Here is a 26,122-nt window from a genome sequence, read left to right as displayed (position 1 = left end):
AACAACTGGTCACTAGTAAGTGTTCTTGGCTCAACATGTGCTTATTTTTAGAGTGGATACAAAAGAGGAAATGTTGTGAATTTCATTTACATCAGTTCTTTGGAAACTTAGCTTTCAGATTTAAGTACATTTCTCTAAATTTTTTCCTACAGCTAGCAAGAGTATACTAAAGGGGTAGAGTATACTAAAGGGTACAATATTGTGCTTTCAGCACTATAAATGAATAGCCAAATAATAATGAAGCAATACTAGCCACAATTACTATAACAAAGTAGACTGACCAGTAAAGATGATGTGGGCAATATCTAAACTCTAGGAACATATTACTCTATCGCCCTGAACAACTTGTTTGTTCTATCTACTTTGGAAAGTAATAGCAGAGGAACTGAACTCTATCATTAAAAGTTATTTATTCAGGGACTTCCCTGGCAGTCTAGTGGTTAAGACTCTGAGCTTCCACTGCAGGGGGCACAGGTTCAAGATCCTGCATGCCGTGCAGTGAAGTTACTTATTCAAATACTTGTCCTCAACTCACCTAGGCATTTATATAAATGTCTCTCACACAAGAATAAAATAATTTGTAATACATTTAGGACCAACGAAACTGCATGAAATCTCAGGAAAATTTAAGTAGGAAATTATGCCTATTTTAAACTAGGCAAATGTACATAAACAGCAACCTAGTACTAGTTATTGCTATATAAGTGCTACTTATAGTTACATAGTAAGTATTATTACTATACAATAAAAACTCAGAGATTAACGGCATGAGCCAAAATCACATGTACTTACCCAAACACTGATCCAAAGATAATCACTTTTTTGCTTCTCCATAGGGACTCCAATGAGTGGCAGATAAGGCTACAGCATAAACATGTGCCTCAACTTTTTTCCCTCTTACTTAGATGAAAATAATCTATTTCAAATATTCCAAATATGAACTGGGGAGAAAACCAGATTGGAAGGAGAGACACCCAAAGAGAGAGATACCCAAAGCAGTTGTTCAATAAACATTTTTTTGTTGTTGGGTGGATGGTCAGTTGACTGGATGGACAGACAAACCAACTCTGAATTCTCCTGCGAGATAAGAAAGCTGAAAGGGGAAAGTGATTTCTTCTTGGTCAGAAGACCAAAAATGGTGGGAAACTACTAACATTCTAAGATATTTTCCAGATATTCTTTACTCTTCCCTTGACTGCTAAATGAAAACTCAAAGGAGCAAGTCCACCTTAGCTCAGTGATCAATATTAGTATCACTGTACTTCCCTGGTGGTGCAGTGGTTAAGAATCCACCTGCCAATGCAGGGGACACTGGTTCGAGCCCTGGTCCGGGAAGATCCCACATGCCACGGAGCAACTAAGCCCGTGTGCCGCAACTACTGAGCCTGCGTTCTAGAGCCTGCGAGCCACAACTACTGAGCCCGCGTGCCACGACTACTGAAGCCCGTGTGCCTAGAGCCCGTGCTCTGCAGCAAAAGAAGCCACCGCAATGAGAAGCCCGTGCACCGCGACGAAGAGTAGCCCCCGCTCGCCACAACTAGAAAGCCCACATGCAGCAACGAAGACCTAATGCAGCCAAAAATAAATAAATTTAAATAAATAAATTTTAAAAAAGACAATAACTTGAATATATTAAGTTAAATAAAATATATAATTAAAATTAATTTCCCATTTCCTTTTTTTATTGTGGCTATTAGACAAATTTAAATTACATGTGTAGCTCACATTTTATTTCTATTGGGCAGTGCTGTTCTAGAGTCATTATTTTATCTTTTAAAGTTACGTCTATGATCCACCTGGAACTACATTTTGTATACAGTATGAGGTAGTAGTCAAGGCTCATTTTCCCCCATACGGATACTGAATTGATCTGCTACCATTTATTGAAAGAGATTTTCCTTACATGTAATGTTCTTGTCAGATTTTGTTATAAAGGTTACACTTATTCCATAAAAAGAGTTGGAAAGTATTATTTTTCAGTTCTCTAGAAAAGATTGGTGTTAGCTCTTTACTAACTGGAAAAATTCACCAGAGAAGCCACTTGGACCTCGAGTTTTCCTTGTGGAAAGGCTGTTATATCAGTTATTGAGAGAGGTGTATTAAAATCTCCAACTATAATTATGGACCTATTTCCCCTTTTAGTTCTGCCATTTTTTTTAAATGCTTTACATCACTCTTTATTTCAAAAGTGTGCTTTACTAACATAGACTAATCTTTACAACATTCAAGGGAGGTAGATAAGTATTACACCACTTTCACAGATGGAAAAACTGAGGCAGAGATTAGTAAGTTGTATTGAAGGGCATAATATATGGCACAATTAGAAAAGAGTTTGTTGCAGACATGAATCACTGGTGACCTTTTCCGTGACTTCTGAGTCCCACCAACACAAAAGTAGCGGATGCAGCAAGGAAGCAGATGGTCGATATTTTGTCTAGTCCAAGGCTACACTTCACCTTGTTGATACCACATGTTGAATATGCTGGTTTTGGGCAAGTATCTCCCTTACACACATTCTCACATGACTCCAACTGTAAAAGGGGGGACAGTGGGAACTGCTGTAGGTGTAGAAGGAGGGGTTGGAGAAACAGGGCTGGGAAGGCAGAAGATAGAAGAGAAAAGGGCAAGGAAGAACAAGAGGACCAGCTGGGAAGCAGCCCAACAGAAAGGAAAGCCACAGCAGAAAAGAAGTGTCATTCCATTTGAACAGCTCAGACATCCAGAGATACTATTAAAAGGGTAATTCTTAGCAATGACATTACAGAGCCACTCTTCTTGGCTTTGCCAAATATAATTATCAGGTCCTTCTGACATTCCCAGGAGGCAAAACCATTCCTTTCCCCTGGTCCAGACCAAGTGCTGATGTAATTGACCTGACACTGCAGAAGCTGTTGACAACTCAAATGCACTGCCCCACCATACCTCTCTTCTTCTGTTCTCTTTCTTCTTAAAAAAAAAAAAAAGCCAATGCATTTTAAGATTCTCCCTGAAAAGTTCCTAAAATATTTGCTAATTTTTAATGCATAATAAGGTAGGATTCTATGTTTGATTTTTGGAAACAGGCTCTAATAGGGATACACAGGAATTAACATCCCCTCTCAGCCAGTGTACCTTTACACATGGGACACTTAAAAAATACCCTGAAATTTGTGGATGCCAGCTAGAAAAGAATTGAAGCTCAAGATAAAGAAATCCAGTTGAGGGACTTTCCTCGTGGTCCAGTGGGTAAGATTCCACGCTCCTAATGCAGGGGGCCTGGGTTCGATCCCTTGTCGGGGAACTAGATCCCACATGCATGCTGCAACTAGGAAGCCCGTGTGCCACAAGTAAAAAAAATTAAAAAATTAAAAAATAAGATCTCGCATGTTGCAATTTGCAATTAAGACCTGGCACAGCGCAGCCAAAATAAATTCAATAAATAAATATTTAAAAAAATAAAAAAGGAAATCCAGTTGACCCTTGAACAACATGGGTTTCAACTGTGCTGGTCCACTTATACTCAGATTTTTTTTTTCAATAAATGGGTACTACAGTACACCATCCGCAGTTGATTGAATCCCCAGATGCAGAACTGCAGATACAGAGGGCTGACTGTAAAGTTATAAGGGGATTTTCCACAGCTGGGGGTGGTGGGCACCCCTAGCCCCCAGGTTGTTAAGCGTCAACTATAGTCTTTCCTGCTCTTTCAAGTGTGAAGCCATTATAAGAGATGGTGACTGATGCACCACCAGCTGCAATGGAGGTACTGATGGCAGAGGGAGCACCAAATTGAGTCGGGGGACAAGGACCCAGCAGGGAGGGGTTAAAACGTCAGATGAACAGGTGCAAGAGGCAGCACAGGAGGCTGAAGAGGCAGAAGTCAGAGCAAAGAGGTGACAGCCAAAGAGGAGATGGGAGGAGGTGCTGGTGTCTGAGGCTGAGTGGGTGGGAGCAACTGCACTAGTTCATGTCTAGGCCTCTCCTAGGATACGTCAGCCAGAAATGCATCCGTTCTTTATTTCAATCAGCATCATTTTTTCTGGCATCTAGCTTTAAAACTTTACCCAACCCCTCCAACAAAAGCAATGTGCTGCCAAGCCTGACTGATTCCACTTTGGCAACGCCCTTCACGTTGGTCTCCCTCGTTTCTTACTAGGTCCTCCTATCATCTCATCCTAACCAAACCCTCCTACCTCATCTCCTGGACTCCAGTCTTCTCTAAACTCAATTCCATCTTCTAATCTTCCTCCTGGAGCAGTTTTGATCATGTTACTGCCCAATTTGGAAATTCCCCCATGTCCTCCCAATTATGTGTCTCACCGTCTTGAATCTTCAACAGGACCTTGCATCTAGTGAAGTTCCTCTCCTTTCTGAATCTGCACCTACCAAAATACCAACTCTAAAGATTTAGCTCAAATGCCACCTCCTCCAGGCTTTCCTTCAAGTTTCTTCACTCTCTGCTGAGCTTCAAATGCTCTAGAAGACGTGCCTGATCAAGTACATGATAGCTGTGTACAAGCCTTACATCCCCTACTGGGCTGTGTCCATGATTTGGCAGGTCAGGGGATGGTGAACTGTGTCTTAGTATTTATCAGTCAATTCTCTACAGCACCTACCAAGAAATGATTATTGCACTTCCACCTCAGGTAAGGAACTACTCAAAAGTGGAATGAATTGGGATGTACCTGTTCATGAGTGGAAGCATTACAAGTATCCTGTAGATGTGATCTGGCTCTCAGGATAAAGCAAATCCACGATATAGCTTTGAGGGATGGGGTGGGGGGAGGCAGGTGGGGCTATTTGTTTTCGAGTCTAGAGACCTAGGACTGAGGTTCTGCTTTGCTGTTCACTAGCTTTCAGCCTGGTGCAGGTGGTTCTTCTCTGAGCATCATTTCCTCACTTCTGCAGGACTTCACAGGACTAAGGACCAAATGAGACACATTTGTGAACTCTACACCAGTGGTTCTCAATCCCAATTGAGTATCATCACCCCCTGTAAAGCTTCCAAAAAATATAGAGGACCAGGCCTCAACCCAGGTAAACTGAATGAGAATCTCCTGGGAGTGGGACCCAGCGGGACTAATTTTTTATAAAATACTGTTTCTAATGCATACTCAAGGTTGAAAACTGTTATAAACTCATAAATACCATTAACAGTAGAACAAAGTGCTTTAGCCTGCTGGTTTAATTATCCTTTATTTGTTCAGTTAGGAATTAGTTCGATGCTTTTTTTTTTATTTTTTTTTTATTTTTGGCTGTGTTGGGTCTTCGTTTCTGTGCGTGGGCTTTCTCTAGTTGCGGCAAGCGGGGGCCACTCTTCATCGCGGTGCGCGGGCCTCTCACTATCGCGGCCTCTCTTGTTGCGGAGCACAGGCTCCAGACGCGCAGGCTCAGCAATTGTGGCTCACGGGCCTAGTCGCTCCGCGGCATGTGGGATCTTCCCAGACCAGGGCTCGAACCCGTGTCCCCTGCATTGGCAGGCAGATTCTCAACCACTGCGCCACCAGGGAAGCCCCTAGTTCGATGCTTTCATAGTTCCATTATGTGTGTGAGCATTTTTTGTGTTGTTCTACATTGTTATTTGTGTGATTAGGTGGTAATTCTGGGAGAGGAATAATATCCGGCACAAAGCTGTACACAAAAATGTACCTAACCCAATGGGTTGTTTTGGTTTTTTTTTTTTTGAGAATAGGTAAAAGCTTCACAGGGTCCTCTAAAACCTTGCTACACAGAACTGTGGTGGCCAGACAGGCAGACTGGCATAACCTGGGAGCTTGTGAGAAATGCACAGTCTCAGGCCCCCCCACCAGAATCTGCATATTAAGATTTCCAGATGGCTCAATAGGTGAAGCAAAGGCAAACTTTTCTCAGTTCACATCATCTGTGTTGAGGACCTGCCACTCCCTGCCCTAATCTGTCTCCCATAAATCGGTTAAGCTTGGGACTTTTTCCAGATGCTGTTTCTCTAAAGGGTCCATTTGGTAAAAACTAAATTAAGAACACAAATCCTTACAAAAGCATCCTTCCTTTGAAAGAAGACTAGTCTTCACAGGGTTCCTTCAAATAACCAGTTCCTCTAAGATATTTAAAATATGATCAGTGTATAAAATAAATTGATATCCACTTAAGTTCTATGCAGTGCATGTATTAGTATACATGTACTTTACTGAACTTACAGACCCCGGGACCCAAATTCCAAAATTATGAAAGGAAGGAAGCTTAGCCACTGCAGTAAACTCTCCCTGTTGACCCACGCCCTCCGGACAACTATGATGTTAGCAGTGCTCATCCAAGACTGTGCAGATCACATCACAGTCAAGGAGTTGTAGCAGATTCTAACCATCATCTAGACCAACTCTCCTGTTTTATAGACAGGAAACACCAGGGCCAAAGACTAAATGGAGTAACTTAAGGTCACATAGCACTTGAGACAGAGCCGAGCTCAGAATTCAAGCCCTGACTCCTCGTCCTGCACTCCCTATATAGCCTCTGTCACACATACTGCTCCTTCCCCACCACATGGCCTTGAACTTTCATTCTCAGAAATTGCTGACCTGCCTTGGCACTTAACTGTCACTTTGCTTCTTCCAGCTACTGTTATGCCCAACTCCCAAGACTGTTTTTCTCACTAGGCTACAGGAGAAGTTATATCACAGCTCAGTCAAAATATCCACTTATCAATCCACGTTTCCAAATATATTGGTAATGGATTCTGAAAAAGCTCAATACTAACTGCATACTATGCAGACTAGGTAGCATCACTATTAGCTAGCACCAGGAGCATGGCGAGGGCAGGGCCTTTCCTTAGGCGGCTAAAGATTAAAAACAAGGGCAACCATTTACTCAGTAGTACAAAGTCGGTAGGAAACTACAGCAGGAAGCCAAAAACTGTAGCACAGTGGAGGCGGGCAGCACCTTTACACACTGTGTAAAACATACACAGTGTGACTATAAAATCACAAGTCTTGTCTTTTAATAAAACAAGCATGACAGAATGTAGGGCTCTAAACGAACGTTCCTCCCTCAAAGTAGTCACATCCTTAGTTCCAACAAAGCTACACCTGCTGGAGACATTATTTGGAACTCCTCTTTGGGGAAAGGAAGGCCTTAAAAGGCAGCCTATGAGCCACATTAAAAAACAGCCTTCCATTATGTTCGGCTGTTTAAAAACAATATCCACGCTCCAAAGATGACATTGAAAAAATGAAAAGTGTGCTATAGCTCTTGTGGAGGCTCCGAAAGACCTCTAGCAAATTCTGAGTAACAGCATCACCACTGGAGAAACGTGTGTCCTCCCAGGACAGCCACTTTCAATGGGAGGGCATTCATTTGGATAGACAAGGTCTGACGTCTATTTAAAAAAAAGAAACAAAAACCCACAAAACCCAGCCACACTCCTTTATAGTCACACTTGCATTTGATTAAAAAAATACAACACTCACACATGGTTCTTGTATGAATTCTAATTAAGAGACATTACATTCAGAATGATAGCACTCATAGTGATAATTTTCAGAAGACTCTAACAGCTTCTTTGCCACTTCAGGGGTACATAGGGTGCAGCTGTTTACCTGAATGTATTCTTAAATAAGTGACTACTACCACTCTCATCTTCCTAGTTGTAGCTCTGTGACAGGCTACCGACCGCAAGTTCGTGTTCCAGACCTTCTTTGCCAACACAGATTAATTACAAGGGAGCCACACCCCAACGTCTTAGGGTGAATTGGGAAAGGGCCGGTTAAATGAGGAAACAGGCCATTCCTTAGTAAAAGTTTGCAGTTTTCTTTCCCAATACATCTTCTTTTTATTGAGAACTTCCATTTTTATCCTGTGTTCCTCCTCTGCCATCTCACACTCTCGCTCTAGCTGCTGGATTTTGGCCACATGCACCTCATTCATCTGTATCAGCTGCAGTTGTAAGATGGACATTTGTTGATGGTGTTCTTCCTCATGCAACTTTTTTAAAGCACCTTCCTGAGAGGTTTTGCTCCTGTAGTTTTTATTGGCTGTTATTCTTACAGCTGAACACGAGGGTTCAGGTTGAGAGGTCCCCTCACATACTGGGAAATGTATGAACTCTTTCTCATCATCGCACAGTTCTCTATTTGAAACAGCAAATGATTCTTGGGTGGCGGCATCAGCATGGTACTCGGGCTCCTCCTCGGGAGGGCTTTGCAGGAAGTACAGCTGCTCGGGCAGCATGTTGACGATCTTCTCCTTCCCCAGGACGTGGGTGCTCAGAAGGGGGCTGACGCTCCGTTTCACTTTCTCTCTCCTTTCATGAGCCATAATCTTTTCGGTCCGAGCCTTGATGTTCTCCCAGCACTTCTTCAGCTGTTTGAAATCCCGCAGCGACACGCTGGGCTGCGAGTTGTATTCATGGGCGAGCGCCTGCTTGAGGGCAATAGTTCGCGCGTCGCTTTTCTTACACTCCAGCACATACTTGTACTTTTCTACTAAAGCCAGCAGGATGCTCTTTTCCAATTCTGAGAAGTATTTGGCAGGTTTTATGATTTCGTTGTTTTGCATTTTCCACTACGTTTCTCCTGGCTGTTAGCTATCCTGCAGCGGCAGCGCAGCGGCCACGGCGATCGGGGGAGGGGCTGGCGAGATGCGAGTGCGGGCGGCCTCGGCTCCTCTCGCAGGCTGGGCGGCTGGGAGGGCCGCGGGCTCCGGAGCTCCGGGCGGCGGCGGCGCACCCCCGGCGGGTCAGTTCTGCCATTTTTTGTCTCATACATTTTTAGGCTATACAATTACCTACATAAAAAGTTAGGAATATTATGTCTATCTGTTGAATTAATCGTTTCATTATTATAAAGTATTCTCCTCTCCAGTAGTATGGCCACACCAGTTATCTTTTGGAAGTATTTGCATAAAATATTTTTCATACATTTATTTTCAACTTTTCTATGAATGACATATAGTTGTATGTTATATCTGGGAATAGCATTTAGTTGTTTTTTAATTTATTTATTTTATTTATTATTATTTTTTATTTTTGGCTTCATTGGGTCTTCATTGCTGAGCACGGGCTTTCTCTAGTTGCGGCGAGCGGGGGCTACTCTTCATTGCAGTGTGCGGGCTTCTCATTGAGGTGGCTTCTCTTGTTGTGGAGCATGGCCTCTAGGTGCATGGGCTTCAGTAGTTGTGGCCACAGGCTCAGTAGTTGTGGCTCACGGGCTCTAGAGCACAAGCTCAGTAGTTGTGGCGCATGGGCTTACTTGCTCCATGGCATGTGGGATCTTCCCCGACCAGGGCTCGAACCCATGTCCCCTGCATTGGCAGGTAGATTCTTAACCACTGTGTCACCAGGGAAGCCCTAGCTGATTTTTTTAATCCTTCTTACAAGCTCCGCTCTGAACTGTAATATTGGGTGCATTTACATTTAATAAAATTACTAATATTTTGGGGTTTATGCCTATCTTCTCGATGTTTTCCTATTTGGCCCAAGTATTCTTTGAGGCTTTTTCTCCTTCCTTGCTTTATTTTGCATTTATCAAATACCTTTCATTATTCCCCTTCTCCCTTGTAACAGCTTGTTATAGTTTTTAAAACATCACTCTTTTAGTACCCTAGAGATTACAACATGTCTTCTTTATTTATTACAGTCTACCTTAAATTAGAACTTTTATCTCTGCCTGGATAGTGGAAAAACTTTTAAAACATAGTAACTCCATTTAACATCTCCCTTTTATCAGCTTCCTATTGCTGCTATAACAAATTGCCACAAATGCAAATGTATTATCTTACAATTCTGGAGGTCAGTAACCCAAAATAGGTCTCACTGGGTGAAGTGGGGTGAAGGGAGCAAAGTCCACCTTGACTCAGTGATCAGTATTAGTATTATGATAATGCCATCTGCAGCAACATGGATGGACCTAGAGATTGTCATACTGAGTGAAGTAAATCAGACAGAGAAAGACGATTATCATATGATATTGCTTATATGTGGAATCTAAAAAAAAGGGTACAAATGAACTTATCTACAAAACAGAAACAGAGTTACAGATGTAGAAAACAAACTTATGATTACCAGGGGGTAAGTGGGGGGAGGGATAAATTGGGAGATTGGGATTGACATATACACACTACTATATATAAAATAGCTAGCTAATAAGGACCTACTGGGGAGCACAAGGAACTCTACTCAATACTCTGTAATGGGTTATATGGGAAAAGAATCTAAAAAAGAGTAGATATATGTACATATATAACTGATTCACTCTGCTGTATGCCTGAAACTAACAGAACATTGTAAATCAATATACTCCAATAAAATTGTTTTAAAAAATTAGTATCATGAATATTATGCACCATCTATGAAACATTTTCAACAAAAATATTTAACATGTATCTAATCAAGCCTTTAGAGCTAACTTCCAACATACAGGAAATAATAGGAACTAAAGGATATCACCTTGTAGCCAAGGGAAAACAAAGGATCAAGGTATTGGCAGGCTGTATCCTATCTGGAGGCTCTGGGGAGAATCCACCTCTCTGATTTTTCAGCTGCCTACATTCCTTGAATCCAGCCCCCAACTGCACAACTCTGACCTCTGCTTCTACCTGCACATCTCATTCTCTGACTCTCCTGACATGCTTTTACTTTACAAGGACTTTTGTGATAGTATTGGACCCAACCAGATAATCCTGGATGCTTCCACCTCAAGATCAACTCTATCGCATCTGCAAAGTCCTTTTTTCCTTGTAAGGAAGTCAGAGGTTTCAGGGATTCAGACATAGACATCTCTGTGGGGCTATCATTCTGTGTACCACACTTCTCCTACATTTTGTGTTAGTGGTGACACATATTTTAATTCAATATGTTTACAAACACTTCAGAAAGGAAAGCTCTGCCTCTCAGAATGCCAAGAGACATAGACAAAATAATGAAGTTAGAAAATCACCATTTGGAACCATTATTACCTCAATCACGGTAATAACTGATTGAGGAAGAAATCATTCATGAATGCTAATGCTAGTGAAAAAAAGCTTGATGAGAAAGAGGACACTTACATTATTGCAAAGTACCACCCTACAAAATACTTGCCAATTAGCAATAAGTAAGTATAAAAGACTCCTTAATTAACCTTATAGCAAATAAATCTTTTAAAGAAACAATACAAATTATCATCACAATTAATGAGACGAATTGACATACCATGCTAACTCTATTCAAAAGAAAGCTAAGAGACTATATTAATACATAAGTATATTTCAGAGCAAAGACTATAAAGCAGAGATAAAGAAAGGTATTTCATAACGATAAAGGGGCCAATTAATGAAGAAGACATAATAATTCTAAATGTTTATGTAGTTAATGACAGAGCTTCAAAATTCATAAAGCAAAAAGTGAAAGAACTGCAAGGAGAAATAGAAAAACCTGCAAGTATAGTCAGACATCTCAATTCCGCTCTCTAAATGATTGATTAAAAAAGTAGGCAGAAAACCAGCAAGGACAGAGTAGATTTGATCAACACTACCAACCAATTTCACTAGATTGACAAGCACAAAATAGTCCACCTAACATCAGCAGAATTACACTTTCTTCTCAAGTGCAGATAGAACCTTAAGTAAGATAGACCAAATTCTGAGTTACAGAATAAGTTTCACTAAATTCAAAAGGATGCAAGTCGAATAAAGTATGTTCTCTGGCCACAATGGAATTATATTAGAAATAAAAAAACAGAAAGATCTCTGGAAAACCCACAATTATTTGGAAGCCAACTGCACACTTCTAAATAACCTATGGGTCAAAGACAAAATCAAAAAGGAAATTAAAAACTATTTTGAACAGAATTAAAATGTGACATAGCAGAATTTGTAGTATGACACTAAAGTAGTAGTTAGGGGAAATTTTATGGTACTAAATGTTTATATGAGAAAAGAAGAAATGTCTCAAATCAATGACCTCAGGTACCACCTCCAAAATCTAGAAAGAGAAGAGCAATTAAACCCAAAGTAAGCAGAAGAAAAGAAATAATAAAGATGACTACAAAAATCAATAAAAGAAAAAGCAGGAAAACAACAGAGAACACAAATAGAAGTAAATGCTGGCTTTGAGAATATCAGTAAAATTGATGATTCTCTTTCCAGACTTATAAGGAAAACTAAGAGAGACAACACAAATTACCGTTATCAGGAACAGGAGAGGTGACATCATTACAGATTCTACAGACATTAGAAGGACAATAAGGGAGTAGTGTAAACAACTTTACGTCAATGAACTCAACATTTAAATGAAATGGACCACTTCACTGAAAGACACAAGCTCATCCAAGAAGAAAAAAACAGCCTTAAATGTCCTAATCTATTAAAGGAATCAAAATTGCAGTAAAAACAAAACAAAACTTTCCACAAAAAAACTCCAGGCCCACCACAGCTTCACTAGTAAAGTCTACCAAACATTTAAGGAAGAAATAATACACATCTTTCACAAACGCTTTCAGAAAATAGGAGAAGAGGGAAATTCCTAACTCAGTCTATGAGCTAATGTTAGCGTGACACAAAAATAAGATAAAGGTACCACAAGTAATGAAAACTACAGACCAATATCTGCAAGAATGCAGACAGAAAAATCCTCAGAAAAATGCTCGTAATCCAAATCCAGCAACATGTGAAAAGGATTATACACCATAACCAAGTAGAATTTATCATGCAAATGCAAGGTTGGTTCAACATACAAAAATCAATCAATGATATATACCATGGTATTAGAATAAAGGACAACAAACACAAGTATCTCAATGGATGCAGAAGAAGCATTTGATATGTTCAACACACTTTCATGAAAAAAAAAAAGCTCAGAAAATGGAAAACTGAAGGAAACTACTTCAATCTGATAAAGGGTATTTGTGAAAACTCCACAACTAACATCATACTTAAATGGTAAAACACTGGAAAGCTTTTTCTCTAAGGACAGGAATAAGACAAGGATGCTGACCCTTGCCACTTCTGTTTCACATAGCACTAGAAATCCTAGCCAGAGTAATTAGGCAGGAAAAAGAAAAAAAGGCATCCAAATTGGAAAAGGAAAAGCAAAATGATCTCCGTTCACAGATGACATGATCTTATATCCCTAAAGACCCCACACCAAAAAAAAAAAAAAAGTTGGAGTTAATAAAGAATTCAGCAGCGACTTCCCTGGTGGTGCACTGGTTGGAACTCCCCACTCCCAATGCAGGGGGCCCATGTTCGATCCCTGGTCAGGGAACCGGATCTCGCATGCCGTGACTAGGAGCCCACATGCTGCAACTAGGAGCCTGCATGCCACAATTGAAGATTGCTCATGCCACAGCTGGGGATCCTGCATGCCGCAACTAGAGATCCCGCATGCCACAACTAAAAGATCCTGCATGCCGCAGCAAAGATCTCGAATGTGGCGGCAAGGATCCTGCGTGCCGCAGCTAAGATGCGGTACAGCCAAATAAATAAATAACAAATATTTTTAAAAAATGAAAGAATTCAGCAATGTTCCAGGGTACAAAATCAACATGCAAAAATCAGTGTGCTTCTCTACACTGACAACAAACAATATGAAAAGAAAATTAACAATTCCATTTATAATGGCATTAAAAAGAATAAAATACTTATGAATAAACTTAACCAATGAGATGAAAGACTGGTATACCAAAAACTACAAAACATTGTTAAAAGAAATTAAAGAAGATACCAAAACATAGAAAGACATCCTGTGTTCACAGACTGGAAGACATAATATTGTTAAGATGCCAATACTATCCAAGACAATCTACAGATTCAGTGCAATCCCTATAAAAACCCAAAGGTATTTTTACAGAAATAGAAAAACTCATCCTAAAATTTATATGGAATCTCAAGGGAACCAAAGTAGCCAAAACAATCTGGAAAAAGAAAAAAATTAGAAATCTCATACTTCCCGGTTTCAAAAAATATTACAATGCTACAGTAATCAAAACAATGCAGTGAGCAGAAGCAAAAAGAACTACAATCCTGCAGCCTGTGGAACAAGAACCACATTCACAGAAAGATAGACAAAACGAAAAGGCAGAGGGCTATGTACCAGATGAAGGAACAAGATAAAAGCCCAGAAAAACAACTAAATGAAGTGGAGATAGGCAACCTTCCAGAAAAAGAATTCAGAATAATGATAGTGAAGATGATCCAGGACCTCCAAAAAAGAATGGAGGCAAAGATCGAGAAGATGCAATAAATGTTTAACAAAGACCTAGAAGAATTAAGGAACAAACAAACAGAGATGAACAATACAATAAAGTAAGTGAAAAATACACTAGAAGGAATCAAGAGCAGAATAACTGAGGCAGAGGAACAGTAAGTGACCTGGAAGACAGAATGGTGGAATTCACTGCCACAGAACAGAATAAAGAAAAAAGAATGAAAATAAATGAAGATAGCCTAAGAGACCTCTGGGACAACATTAAACGCAACAACATTTGCATTATAGGGGTCCCAGAAGGAGAAGAGAGAGAGAAAGGATGCAAGAAAATATTTGAAGAGATTATAGTCAAAAACTTTCCTAACATGGGAAAGGAAATAGCCACCCAAGTCCAGGAAGCGCAGACAATCCCATACAGGATAAACCCAAGGAGAAACACACCGAGACACATAGTTATCAGATTGGCAAAAATTAAAGACAAAGAAAAATTATTGAAAGCAGCAATGGAAAAACGACCAATAACATACAAGACAACTCCCATAAGGTTAACAGCTGATTTCTCAGCAGAAACTCTACAAGCCAGAAGGGAGTGGCATGACATATTTAAAGTGATGAAAGGGAAGAACCTACAACCAAATTACTCTACCCAGCAAGGATCTCATTCAGATTCGATGGAGAAATCAAAAGCTTTACAGACAAGCAAAACCTAAGAGAATTCAGCACCACCAAACCAGCTCTACAACAAATGCTAAAGGAACTTCTCTAAGTGGGAAACACAAGAGAAGAAAAGGACCTACAAAAACAAACCCAAAACAATTAAGGAAATGGTAATGGGAACATACATATTGATAATTACCTTAAACGTGAATGGAATAAATGCTCCAATCAAAAGACACAGGCTCGCTGAAGGTATACAAAAACAAGACCCATATATATGCTGTCTACAAGAGACCTAGGGACACATAAAGACTGAAAGTGAGGCGATGAAAAAGATATTCCATGCAAATGGAAATCAAAAGAAAACTGGAGTAGCAATACTCATATCAGATAAAATAGACTTTAAAATAAAGAATGTTACAAGAGACAAGGAAGGACACTACATAATGGTCAAGGGATCAATCCAAGAAGATATAACAGTTATAAACATATAGGCACCCAACATAGGAGCACCACAATACATAAGACAACTGCTAACAGCTATAACACAGGAAATCAACATTACCACAGTAATAGTGGGGGACTTTAACACCTCACTTACACCAATGGACAGATCATCCAGACAGAAAATTAATAAGGAAACACAAGATTTAAATGACACAATAGACCAGATAGATTTAATTGATATTTATAGGACATTCCATCCAAAAACAGCAGATTACCATTTCTTCTCAAGTGCGGACGGAACATTCTCCAGGATAGATCACATCTTGGGTCACAAATCAAGCTCAGGAAATTTAAGAAAACTGAAATCATATCAAGGAACATTTCCCACCACAATGCTATGAGATTAGAAATCAATTACACAGGAAAAAATGTAAAAAAACACAAACACATGGAGGCTAAACAATACGTTACTAAGCAACCAAGAGATCACTGAAGAAATCAAAGAGGAAAGCAAAAAATACGTAGAGACAAATGACAATGAAAACACGACGATCCAAAACCTATGGGATGCAGCAAAAGCAGTTCTAAGAGGGAAGTTTATAGCTCTACAAGCCTACCTCAAGAAACAAGAAAAATCTCAAATAAACAATCTAACCTTACACCTAAAGGAACTAGGGAAAGAAGAACAAACAAAACCCAAAGTTACCAGAAGGAAAAGAATCATAAAGATCAGAGCAGAAATAAATGAAATAGAAACAAAGAAAACAATAGCAAAGATCAATAAAACTAAAAGCTCGTTCTTTGAGGAGATAAACAAAATTGATAGACCATTAGCCAGATTCATCAAGAAAAAGAGTGAGAGGACTCATATCAATATAAATAGAACTGGAAAAGGAGAAGTTACAACAGACAGCACAGAAATACAAAGCATCCTAAGAGACTACTACAAGCAACTCTATGCCAATATAATGGACAACCTGGAAGAAATGGCCAAATTCTTAGAAAGGTATAACCTTCCAAGACTGAACCAGGAAGAAAGAGAAAATATGAACAGACCAATCACAAGTAATGAAATTGAAACTGTGATGAAAAATCTTTCAACAAACAAAAGTCCAGGACCAGATGGCTTCACAGGTGACTTCTATCAAACATTTAGAGAAGAGCTAACACCCATCCTTCTCAAATTCTTCCCAAAAATTGCAGAGGAAGGAACACTCCCAAACTCATTCTATGAGGCCACCATCAGCCTGATACCAAACCCAGACAACGGTACTACAAAAAAAGAAAACTACACACCAGTATCACTGATGAATATAGATGCAAAAAATTCTCAACAAAATACTAGAAAACAGAATCCAACAACACATTAAAAGGATCATACACCATGACCAAGTGGGATTTATCCCAGGGATGCAAGGATTCTTCAATATATGCAAATCAGTCAATGTGATAAACCATATTAACAAACTGAAGAAGAAAAACCATATGATCATCTCAACAGATGCAGAAAAAGCTTTTGACAAAATTCAACACCCATTTAGGATAAAAACTCTCCAGAAAGTGGGCATAGAGGGAACCTACCTCAACATAATAAAGGCCATATATGACAAACCCACAGCAAACATCATCCTCAATGGTGAAAAACTGAAAGCATTTCCTCTAAGATCAGGAACAAGACAAGGATTTCCACTCTCACCACTATTATTCAACATAGTTTTGGAAGTCCTAGCCACAGCAATCAGAGAAGAAAAAGAAATAAAAGGAATATAAATTGGAAAAGAAGAAGTAAAACTGTCACTGTTTGCAAATGACATGATACTATACACAGATAATCCTAAGGATGCCACCAGAAAACTACTAGAGCTAATCAATGAATTTGGTAAAGTTGCAGGATACAAAATTAATGCACAGAAATCTCTTGCATTCCTATACACTAATGATGAAAAATCTGAAAGAGAAATTAAGGAAACACTCCCCATTTACCACTGCAACACAAAAAATAAAATACCTAGGAATAAACCTACCTAGGGAGACAAAAGACCTGTATGCAGAAAACTATAAGACACTGATGAAAGTAATTAAAGATGATACAAACCGATGGAGAGATATACCATGTTCTTGGATTGGAAGAATCAATATTGTGAAAATGACTATACTACCCAAAGCAATCTACAGATTCAATGCAATCCCTATCAAATTATCAATGGCATTTTTTGCAGAACTAGAACAAAAAATCTTAAAATTTGTATGGAAACACAAAAGACCCTGAATAGCCAAAGCAGTCTTGCGGGAAAAAAACAGAGCTGGAGGAATCAGACTCCCTGACTTCAGATGATACGACAAAGCTACAGTAATCTAGACAATATGGTTCTGGCACAAAACCAGAAATATAGATCAATGGAACAGGATAGAAAGCCCAGAGATAAACCCACACACCTATGGTCAACTAATCTATGACAAAGGAGGCAAGGATATACAGTAGAGAAAAGACAGGCTCTTCAATAAGTGGTGCTGGGACAACTGGACACCTACATGTAAAAGAATGAAATTAGAACACTCCCTAACAGCATACACAAAAATAAACTCAAAATGGATTAGAGACCTAAATGTAAGACCGGACACTATAAAACTCTTAGAGGAAAACATAGGAAGAACACTCTTTGACATAAATCACAGCAAGTTCTTTTTTGATCCACCTCCTAGAGTAATGGAAATAAAAACAGAAATAAAGAAATGGGACCTAATGAAACTTCAAAGCTTTCACAAAGCAAAGGAAACTACAAACAAGACGAAAAGACAACCCTCAGCGTGGGAGAAAATATTTGCAAATGAATCAACCGACAAAGGATTAATCTCCAAAATATATAAACAGCTCATGCAGCTCAATATTAAGAAAACAAACAACCCAATACAAAAATGGGCAGAAGACCTAACTAGACATTTCTCCAAAGAAGACATACAGATGGCCAAGAAGCACATGAAAAGCTGCTCAATATCACTAATTATTAGAGAAATGCAAATGAAAACTACAATGAGGTATCACCTCACACCAGTTCGAATGGGCATCATCAGAAAATCTACAAACAACAAACGCTGGAGAGGGTGTGGAGAAAAGGGAACCCCCTTGCACTGTTGGTGGGAATGTAAATTGATACAGCCACTATGGAGAACAATATGGAGGTTCCTTAAAAAACTAAAAATAGAATTACCATATGACCCAGCAATCCCACTACTGGGCATATACCCAGAGAAAACCATAATTCAAAAAGACACATGCACCCCAGTGTTCATTGCAGCACTATTTACAATAGCCAGGTCATGGAAGCAACCTAAATGCCCATCGACAGACGAATGGATAAAGAAGATGTGCTACATATATACAAGGGAATATTACTCAGCCATAAAAAAGGAACGAAATTGGATCATTTGTAGAGACGTGGATGAATCTAGAGACTGTCATACACACTGAAGTAAGTCAGAAAGAGAAAAACAAATACCATATATTAACGCATATATGTGGAACCTAGAAAGATGGTACAGATGAACCGGTTTGCAGGGCAGAAGTTGCGACACAGATGTAGAGAACAAACGTACGAACACCAATGGGGGAAAGCAGCAAGTGGGGGGTGGTGGTGGTAGTGTGATGAATTGGGAGATTGGGATTGACATATATACACTAATATGTATAAAATGGATAATCAATAAGAACCTGCTGTATAAAAAAATAAATAAAATTAAATTAAAAAATTAAAAAACAAACAGTGTGGTACTGGCATAAAGATGAACATATAGACCAATGGAATAGAATAGAAGCCCAGAAATAAACCCTCCCACATAAGGTCAAATGATCTCCAACAAGGGTGTCAAGACCACTCAATGGAGAAAGGACAGTCTCTTCAACAAATGTGCTGGGAAAACTGGATATCTACATGCATAAGAATAAAGTCACTTACATCATACACTAAAATTAACTAAAGATGGATTGAAAGACCTAAACTTAAGAGTGAAAACTATAAATCTCTTAAGAGAAAACACAGTAGAAAAGTTCCATGACATTGGATTTGGCAATGATTTCTTGGATATGACAGCAAGAGCACAAATAACAAAAGGAAAAATAGGTAAACTGTACTTCATCAAAATGAAAAACTTTTATACATCAAAGGACACTATCAAGAGAGTGAAAAGACAACCCACAGAATGAGAGAAATATTTACAAAATATTTACCTGATAAGAGACTGAATATCCAGAATATATAAACAAATGGTACAACTCAACAACAAAAAATCTAGTTGAAAAATGGGCAAAGGACTTGAACATTTTTCCAAAGAAGATAAAGGGCCACCAAATACATGAAAAGATTTCAACATCACTAGCCATTAGGGAAATGTAAATCAAAACCCCAAGGAGAGGGGCTTCCCTGGTGGTGCAGTGGTTGAGAATCTGCCTGCCAATGCAGGGGACACGGGTTCGAGCCCTGGTCTGGGAGGATCCCACATGCCGCAGAGCAACTAGGCCCGTGAGCCACAATTACTGAGCCTGCGCGTCTGGAGCCTGTGCTCTGCAACAAGAGAGGCCGCGATAGTGAGAGGCCCGCGCACCGCGATGAAGAGTGGCCCCCACTCGCCGCAACTAGAGAAAGCCCTCGCACAGAAACGAAGACCCAACACAGCCATACATACATACATACATACATACAAATAAATAAATAAATAAATAAATAAATTAAAAAAAAAAAAAAAAAAAACCCAAGGAGATACCACATCATATCTATTGAGGATGACTATAATATAAATAAATAAATAAATAAATAAATAAATAAATAAATAAAACACAAAAAATAACAAGCATTGGTGAAGATGTGGAGAAATTGGAACACTTGTTGGTAGGAATGTAAAATGGTGCACTCACTGTGGAAAAGTTTGGCAGTTCCCCAAAAAGTTAAACATAGAATTACCATATGATCCAGCAATTCTACTTCTAGATATATAACCAAAAGAATCGAAAGCAAGGACTCAAACAGATAATTGTATAACCAAGTATTCTTTTTAATGTTTAGCAATATGGCAGATAAAAACATTTTATGCGTTATGTGTTTCTTAGATTATTAAATGAGGTTGATGATATTTTCATACATTTCTTAACCACTCATTTTTCTTCTCTTGTGTAATGATTATTTGACCATTTTTCTGTGTTTGTGTGTGGGTGGGAGGATATTCTAAAGGAAAAAAAAAGCACTTTGAAAGTTCTTGAAACATGCTGACAAATTTTAATAGCTAATATTTATGCTTTTATAATAAAGCTGATTCACTCAGCATTTACTTAATTTTTACTCTACACAGGCGTTAAACTAGAGGATGTGGGAAGAAAAAACCCATGTCTTCTGGGATTTATAAATCAAAACTATTTTCTTATCAGTACATGCAAGTATAAGTGATTACTTCATCTTTTTTGACAAATATGTCTATGATTGAAATGCAAAATCTAAAGGATAAAAGCTTTAACATATATGAACATATGGGGGTTGGAACTACCCATCAACATATCTTGACATTACAAGAGTATAACTCGTCATCAAAAAGACAAGAGATAATAAATCTTGGCGAGGACGTAGAGAAAAGGGAACCCTTGTGCATTGCTGGTGAGAATGTAAACTGGTACAGCCACTATGGAAAACAGTATGGAAGTTCCTCAAAAAATTAAAAATAGAATTACCATATGATCTAGCAATTCCACTTCTGGGTATATACCCAGAGGAAATGAAATCACTATGTCAAAGAGCAATCTGCACTTCCATGTTCATTGCAGCATTATTTATAATAGCCAAGTCATGGAAACAACCTAAGTGTCTATCAACAGATAAATGGATAAAGAAAATGTGAGATGTGTATACACACACACACACACACACACACACACAATGGAATACTATTCAGCCATAAAAAGGAAGGAAATCCTGTCATTTGTGACAACATGAATGGACCTTGGGGGCATTATGCTAAGTGAAATAAGTCAGACAGAGGAAGACAAATACCGTACGTACGTGGAATCTTAAAAAAAATAAATAAATAAACTCAGAAAAAGAGATAAGAGTTGTGGTTACCAGAGGCAGGGGGTAAGGGGTAGGGAAATTGAATGAAGGTGGTCAAAATGTACAACTTCCAGTTATAAGATAAATAAGTACTAGGGATGCAATGTACAATATGATGACTATAGTTAACACTGCTGTATGATATATTTGAAAGTTGCTAAGAGTAAATCCTAAAAGTTCTCATCACAAGGAAAAAATTTTTTTTCTTTTTTTCTGCTATCTATAAGAGGTGATGGATGTTAATTAAACTTATTGTAGTAATCATTCTGCAATATATGTAAGTCAGCTCATTATGCTGTCTACCTTAAACTTATACAATGTTGAATGTCAATGATATCTCAATAAACCTTTAAGAAAAAAAGACTCTTAACTGCAGTCCATCTTACTATACCTGTAAAGTTATTTTAAATCACACCTCTTGATGGACAGTAAACGTCAGAATTAAATCTATATCTGTTCTTTTGAAAAAATATAATTTGTAGCCTTAGAAATATAACAATATAGCATCTTAATAGAAGTCTTAATAAAGGTCAGCAAATAAAATCACTCATGTGAAGGCAGTGTTGTACTGTAATCACTGGAGAGAGAAGAATCTGCCCAGTTTTTGAAGTTTCATTGAAGATAACATATCCTAGTGACTCACAACTTATCATTTCATTGTTGACCTACTGAGATAATTTGGCAAATTACACTTCTGCTTCCATATGGCTCTGTGATTTATATAAATTACTTATAAAACCCTATGAATGAGCAGTTACAGAGGGTTGCATATTAAATGAAAATTTCGACATTAGGAGATAATATGGTAGTTTGATTTTGAGAGAATCTCTTTCTTTTTTTAGGCTCAACAACAACATATAACACCAATAAATCTGTCTTGGGCAAAATAACTTTAGAGGTTATACTGCCTTGTTAACTAAAACATTACAGTCATTTCAACCTGCCTAAAAATGGTAAAACTGATAAATCACTTTTCTGACCATTCTTTCTACTCAAAAGGCTGAAAGACCTGGATCTCTACCCTGTCACATCATTTCCATCCTGAGACTTATAGGTTGACATTGTTCCCAGAGAAACAAATTCTCTTAGTGCAATATACTTAATTAATAAGCAAAGGAATATAGTAATTTATTCTAATAGTCTCATAACCTTTAAGGTATCTAATATAAAGCTATTTTATATTTAGTTTAGAGAGCATGTGATGCTAGTTCTCATGTCCAGTCAACAGAACTTTTAACACAACTGGAAAGAAGTGAAAATAACTTATTCCTGAATTATATCATAAGGATACAAATGAAAACTTTATTATTATTTTAGGAATCACACAGACAGAACACACAGACATGTGGTGAACACTAGACCTGGAGTCAGGAAACCTGTGGCCAAGAAAAAATTACCTACATGAACTTGGGAAAGTCATTTAATTGCTCTCAGAGCCACAGTTTTTGCTCCAATGGTTCCCAAACTTCAATGTACTTAAGAATTATCTAGGGAAGAATTTTTAAATTCTGGATTTGCAAGCTCTACACCCAAAGATCTTATTCATTAGGAGAGAAATGATATCAAAGAATCTGCATTTTTAACAAATACCTCTGAAGATTCTAATGCAGTAAAGACAGAGACTATATACATCGATAAACACAGTCCTAAATAATATGGGAATGAATAGCTACTTAACCTATATCATAGAGTTGTTATTTGGATCTAATGAAAAAAGCAAGTAAAATAAGCAGAGATGTTTATATAAATTTATACGTTTTATAGAAAATTTATGTGTATTAGGTGAGATGTTTGCTTTCCTGAAATTCCACTCTAACTACAGAGTTTATTAAGGTTGAGTTACTACAGACAGATATTAGTGAGTTTAATAAGACTGGCAGTTAAATATATCAAAATCAATTGCTTATACACTGACAATAATCAACTAGAAAATAGAATGGTAAAACATCCCATTCATATAGCACACTACACCTCCCTGAAAAAAAATATTTTAAATACTCAGTAATAAACTTAATAAGAAATGTGTAGGAAGATATTGTTAAAAGAGGTTAATTCTACCCAAATTAGTCTATAAATTTAATAGAGTCAGTGGAATTTTGAGGTAGGGAGAACCTGACACAATGATCCTAAGGTTCACGTGAAAAAATAAATATTTGAGGACACACAAATTTTGAAAGAGTGATAAGGAGGGTGTCTATATATACACAACTCTCTATATCACTATACATAAAATAGTGACAGCATTTCAAGTAGGTGAGGAGACAGTGGTTCACTTAACAAATGGCTTTGGGACAACCAGTTACTCATTTTGAAAAAAAAAAATAAAAGTTAGTTCCCTGTATAATATACTTAAACTAAAACAAATTCTATATGAATTAAGGATTTAAATATAAAGTATGGGGACTTCCCTGGTGGCACAGTGGTTAAGAATCGCCTGCCAGTGCAGGGGACACGGGTTCAATCTCTGGTCCGGGAAGATCCCACATGCCGCGGAGCAGCTGAGCCCGTGCACTGTAACTACTGAGCCTGTGCCCTGGAGCCCACGAGCCACAACTACTGAGCCCGCGTGCCACAACTATTGAAGCCTGCACGCCTAGAGCCTGTGCTCCGCAACGATGAGTGGCGCCTGTTCGCCACAGCTAGAGAAGGCCCACGCACAGCAACGAAGACCCAATGCAGCCAAAAATGAAACTAATTAATTAATTTTAAAAATATATATATATAAAGTACAAAAGGTACTGGAAGAAAGCATAAGCAATAGTGAGTATAATTTTGGGATAGAGAAGGCCTTTCTAAGCATGATACATAAAAAATCAAAAGCTTCTGTATAGGGAAAGAATACAAACTGATAAAAGATTTAAAAAACTGTAAAAGAGGACTAGCAATATATATGACAGGCAAAGGCCTCTTCCATATCTGTAATAAAAAGGTGAACACCCAAAAGAAAAATGCACAATGGAAATAAACAGGCAACTCACAAACAAAGAAACAGAAATGGTCAAAAAAGTCTCACTAGTCACGGGACATAAACATAAAAGGGCAATCACATAACAGACTGACAAAGCTTAAAAAGAATCTTAACCGTATCTGTTGTAAGTGTGGTTAGACTGACACTCCTACACTGCTAGTGGAAGCATGAAATGATATTTTTCTGGAGGACAATTTGGTAGTATATATCAAAAGTCTCTAAAAGTACTAAACACTTTTATATGCTGTTAGTGAAAGTATAAATGTGTACAACTTTTCTGGAGGGCAGTTTGGCACTATTTACCAAAATTTAGAATGTACAGGCCCTTTGATCTAGCAATTCCACTTCTAGGAATTTTATCTAGAAGACAGGCTCATAAAGATACATATACAAGGATATTCATTGAAGCACTGTTTATTATAGCACAGAACTGAAAACAACCTAAATGCTAATCAAAAAGGAACTAATTAAATAAACCACAGCATATCCACACAATGAAACATCATACAACCATTTTATAAAATGAGGTATGTCTATATTTCTTCATACAAGATGTACAAGATATGTTCAATGAAAATTTCAAGGTGCAAAATAGTATATGTATAGTATAATCCCATGCGTGTAAAGAGAAAAAAAAAAAAGAGATAGGTATTACATAGGCTTGAAAATGCACTGAAAATTTCTAGAAGAATACACAAGAAAGTTCTAATACTTTCTCTGAGGAGGGGCTGGGATTCTGAGCATTGTAATTTTTGTACCTTGTGACTGTTTATTACTATGAACATATATATTACTTTTGCTATAAAAAAATAAGCTTAAAACAACTACCACTCCCTGACCTGGCAGTACTGCTTTCAGGAATATATTGTAAGGAAATAAATGGAGAGACAATCAAAGATATAAACACAAGAATATTCATCACAAAAAGAGTGGATACAAGTTAAATCACTCAAAAAATGAGGATTGGTAAAATAAATGATGACATACAAAGACAGTCAATAATATACTGAATAAGTCTTTTTTTTGTTTTCGAAGGAGACACAGACAGACGAAAGTGTGTATGTTTGCATAGGAAAAAGTTTGGAAGACTATATAAAGTTATCTTGGAGAGTAGTAATTCTGACAGTGTTATGATGTTTTGCTATACTTTATGAAGTTTTCTACAGTGAATATGTTGTTTACTGAAAGAGAGTGACTGGCAACCCATGTGGGATCAAACACATAAATCCTAGGAATTAGACAATTCAGCTTGCTGCCTATGTATATTCCTCAAAAAAGTTCAAATTCCACTTTGGTTAATCCAATCCTGTTAGAATCCTGGGATACGTGTAGTTCTAGCAAGCTGTTTCACAAGGGTCATATGATACCTGATGTTTATGAGAAGATTTAAGTTTATTAGAAAAAGAGGCACTAAAACTGAATGAGCCTTCTGAAAATGTATGTTAAAATCTTGTTCTCTATAACATTTAAAATTTCAGGATACTTTTGAAAGAAAAGTACTTATCTCTTGTTAGCACCTTCCATCTTCAGCTGCCTAGAGTGCAAGATAAATGCTTTTCTGTAAGAGTCCAAGAAGTTCAAGTAGAGATTATGCTCCCAAAATTTATCATTAACTTGCACAAACTGTCTACTGAATGACCTATCAGTAGTAAAACTTTTTCTGGTATGACCAGCAAATTCCAGTAAAGTGAAAAGGCTTTTTTGTTTGTTTTGTTTTGTTAATATATGATTCCCCATTTTTAACTGAAAAGGGCATTTCTATGACTTTCCACATGATACGAGAGTTAATAAAGTTACATTTACTTTCATTAATTGAATTGCACTTTA

General features: G+C 37.9%; 1 protein-coding gene and 1 pseudogene across 1 annotated transcript in view; both read right to left on the bottom strand.

Annotated features, from left to right (window-relative positions):
* ATP7A (ATPase copper transporting alpha) overlaps positions 1 to 26,122 on the bottom strand; it is a 142,219-nt gene that overhangs the window by 98,597 nt on the left and 17,500 nt on the right. The window lies entirely within an intron of this gene.
* On the bottom strand, positions 7,693 to 8,537 carry LOC137757145 (myb/SANT-like DNA-binding domain-containing protein 3 pseudogene; annotated as a pseudogene).

The sequence above is a fragment of the Eschrichtius robustus genome, chromosome X, assembly GCF_028021215.1.
Source record: "Eschrichtius robustus isolate mEscRob2 chromosome X, mEscRob2.pri, whole genome shotgun sequence".
In the NCBI taxonomy this organism is placed as follows: Eukaryota; Metazoa; Chordata; class Mammalia; order Artiodactyla; family Eschrichtiidae; genus Eschrichtius; species Eschrichtius robustus.
This window is presented reverse-complemented; position numbering and strand designations above follow the sequence as displayed.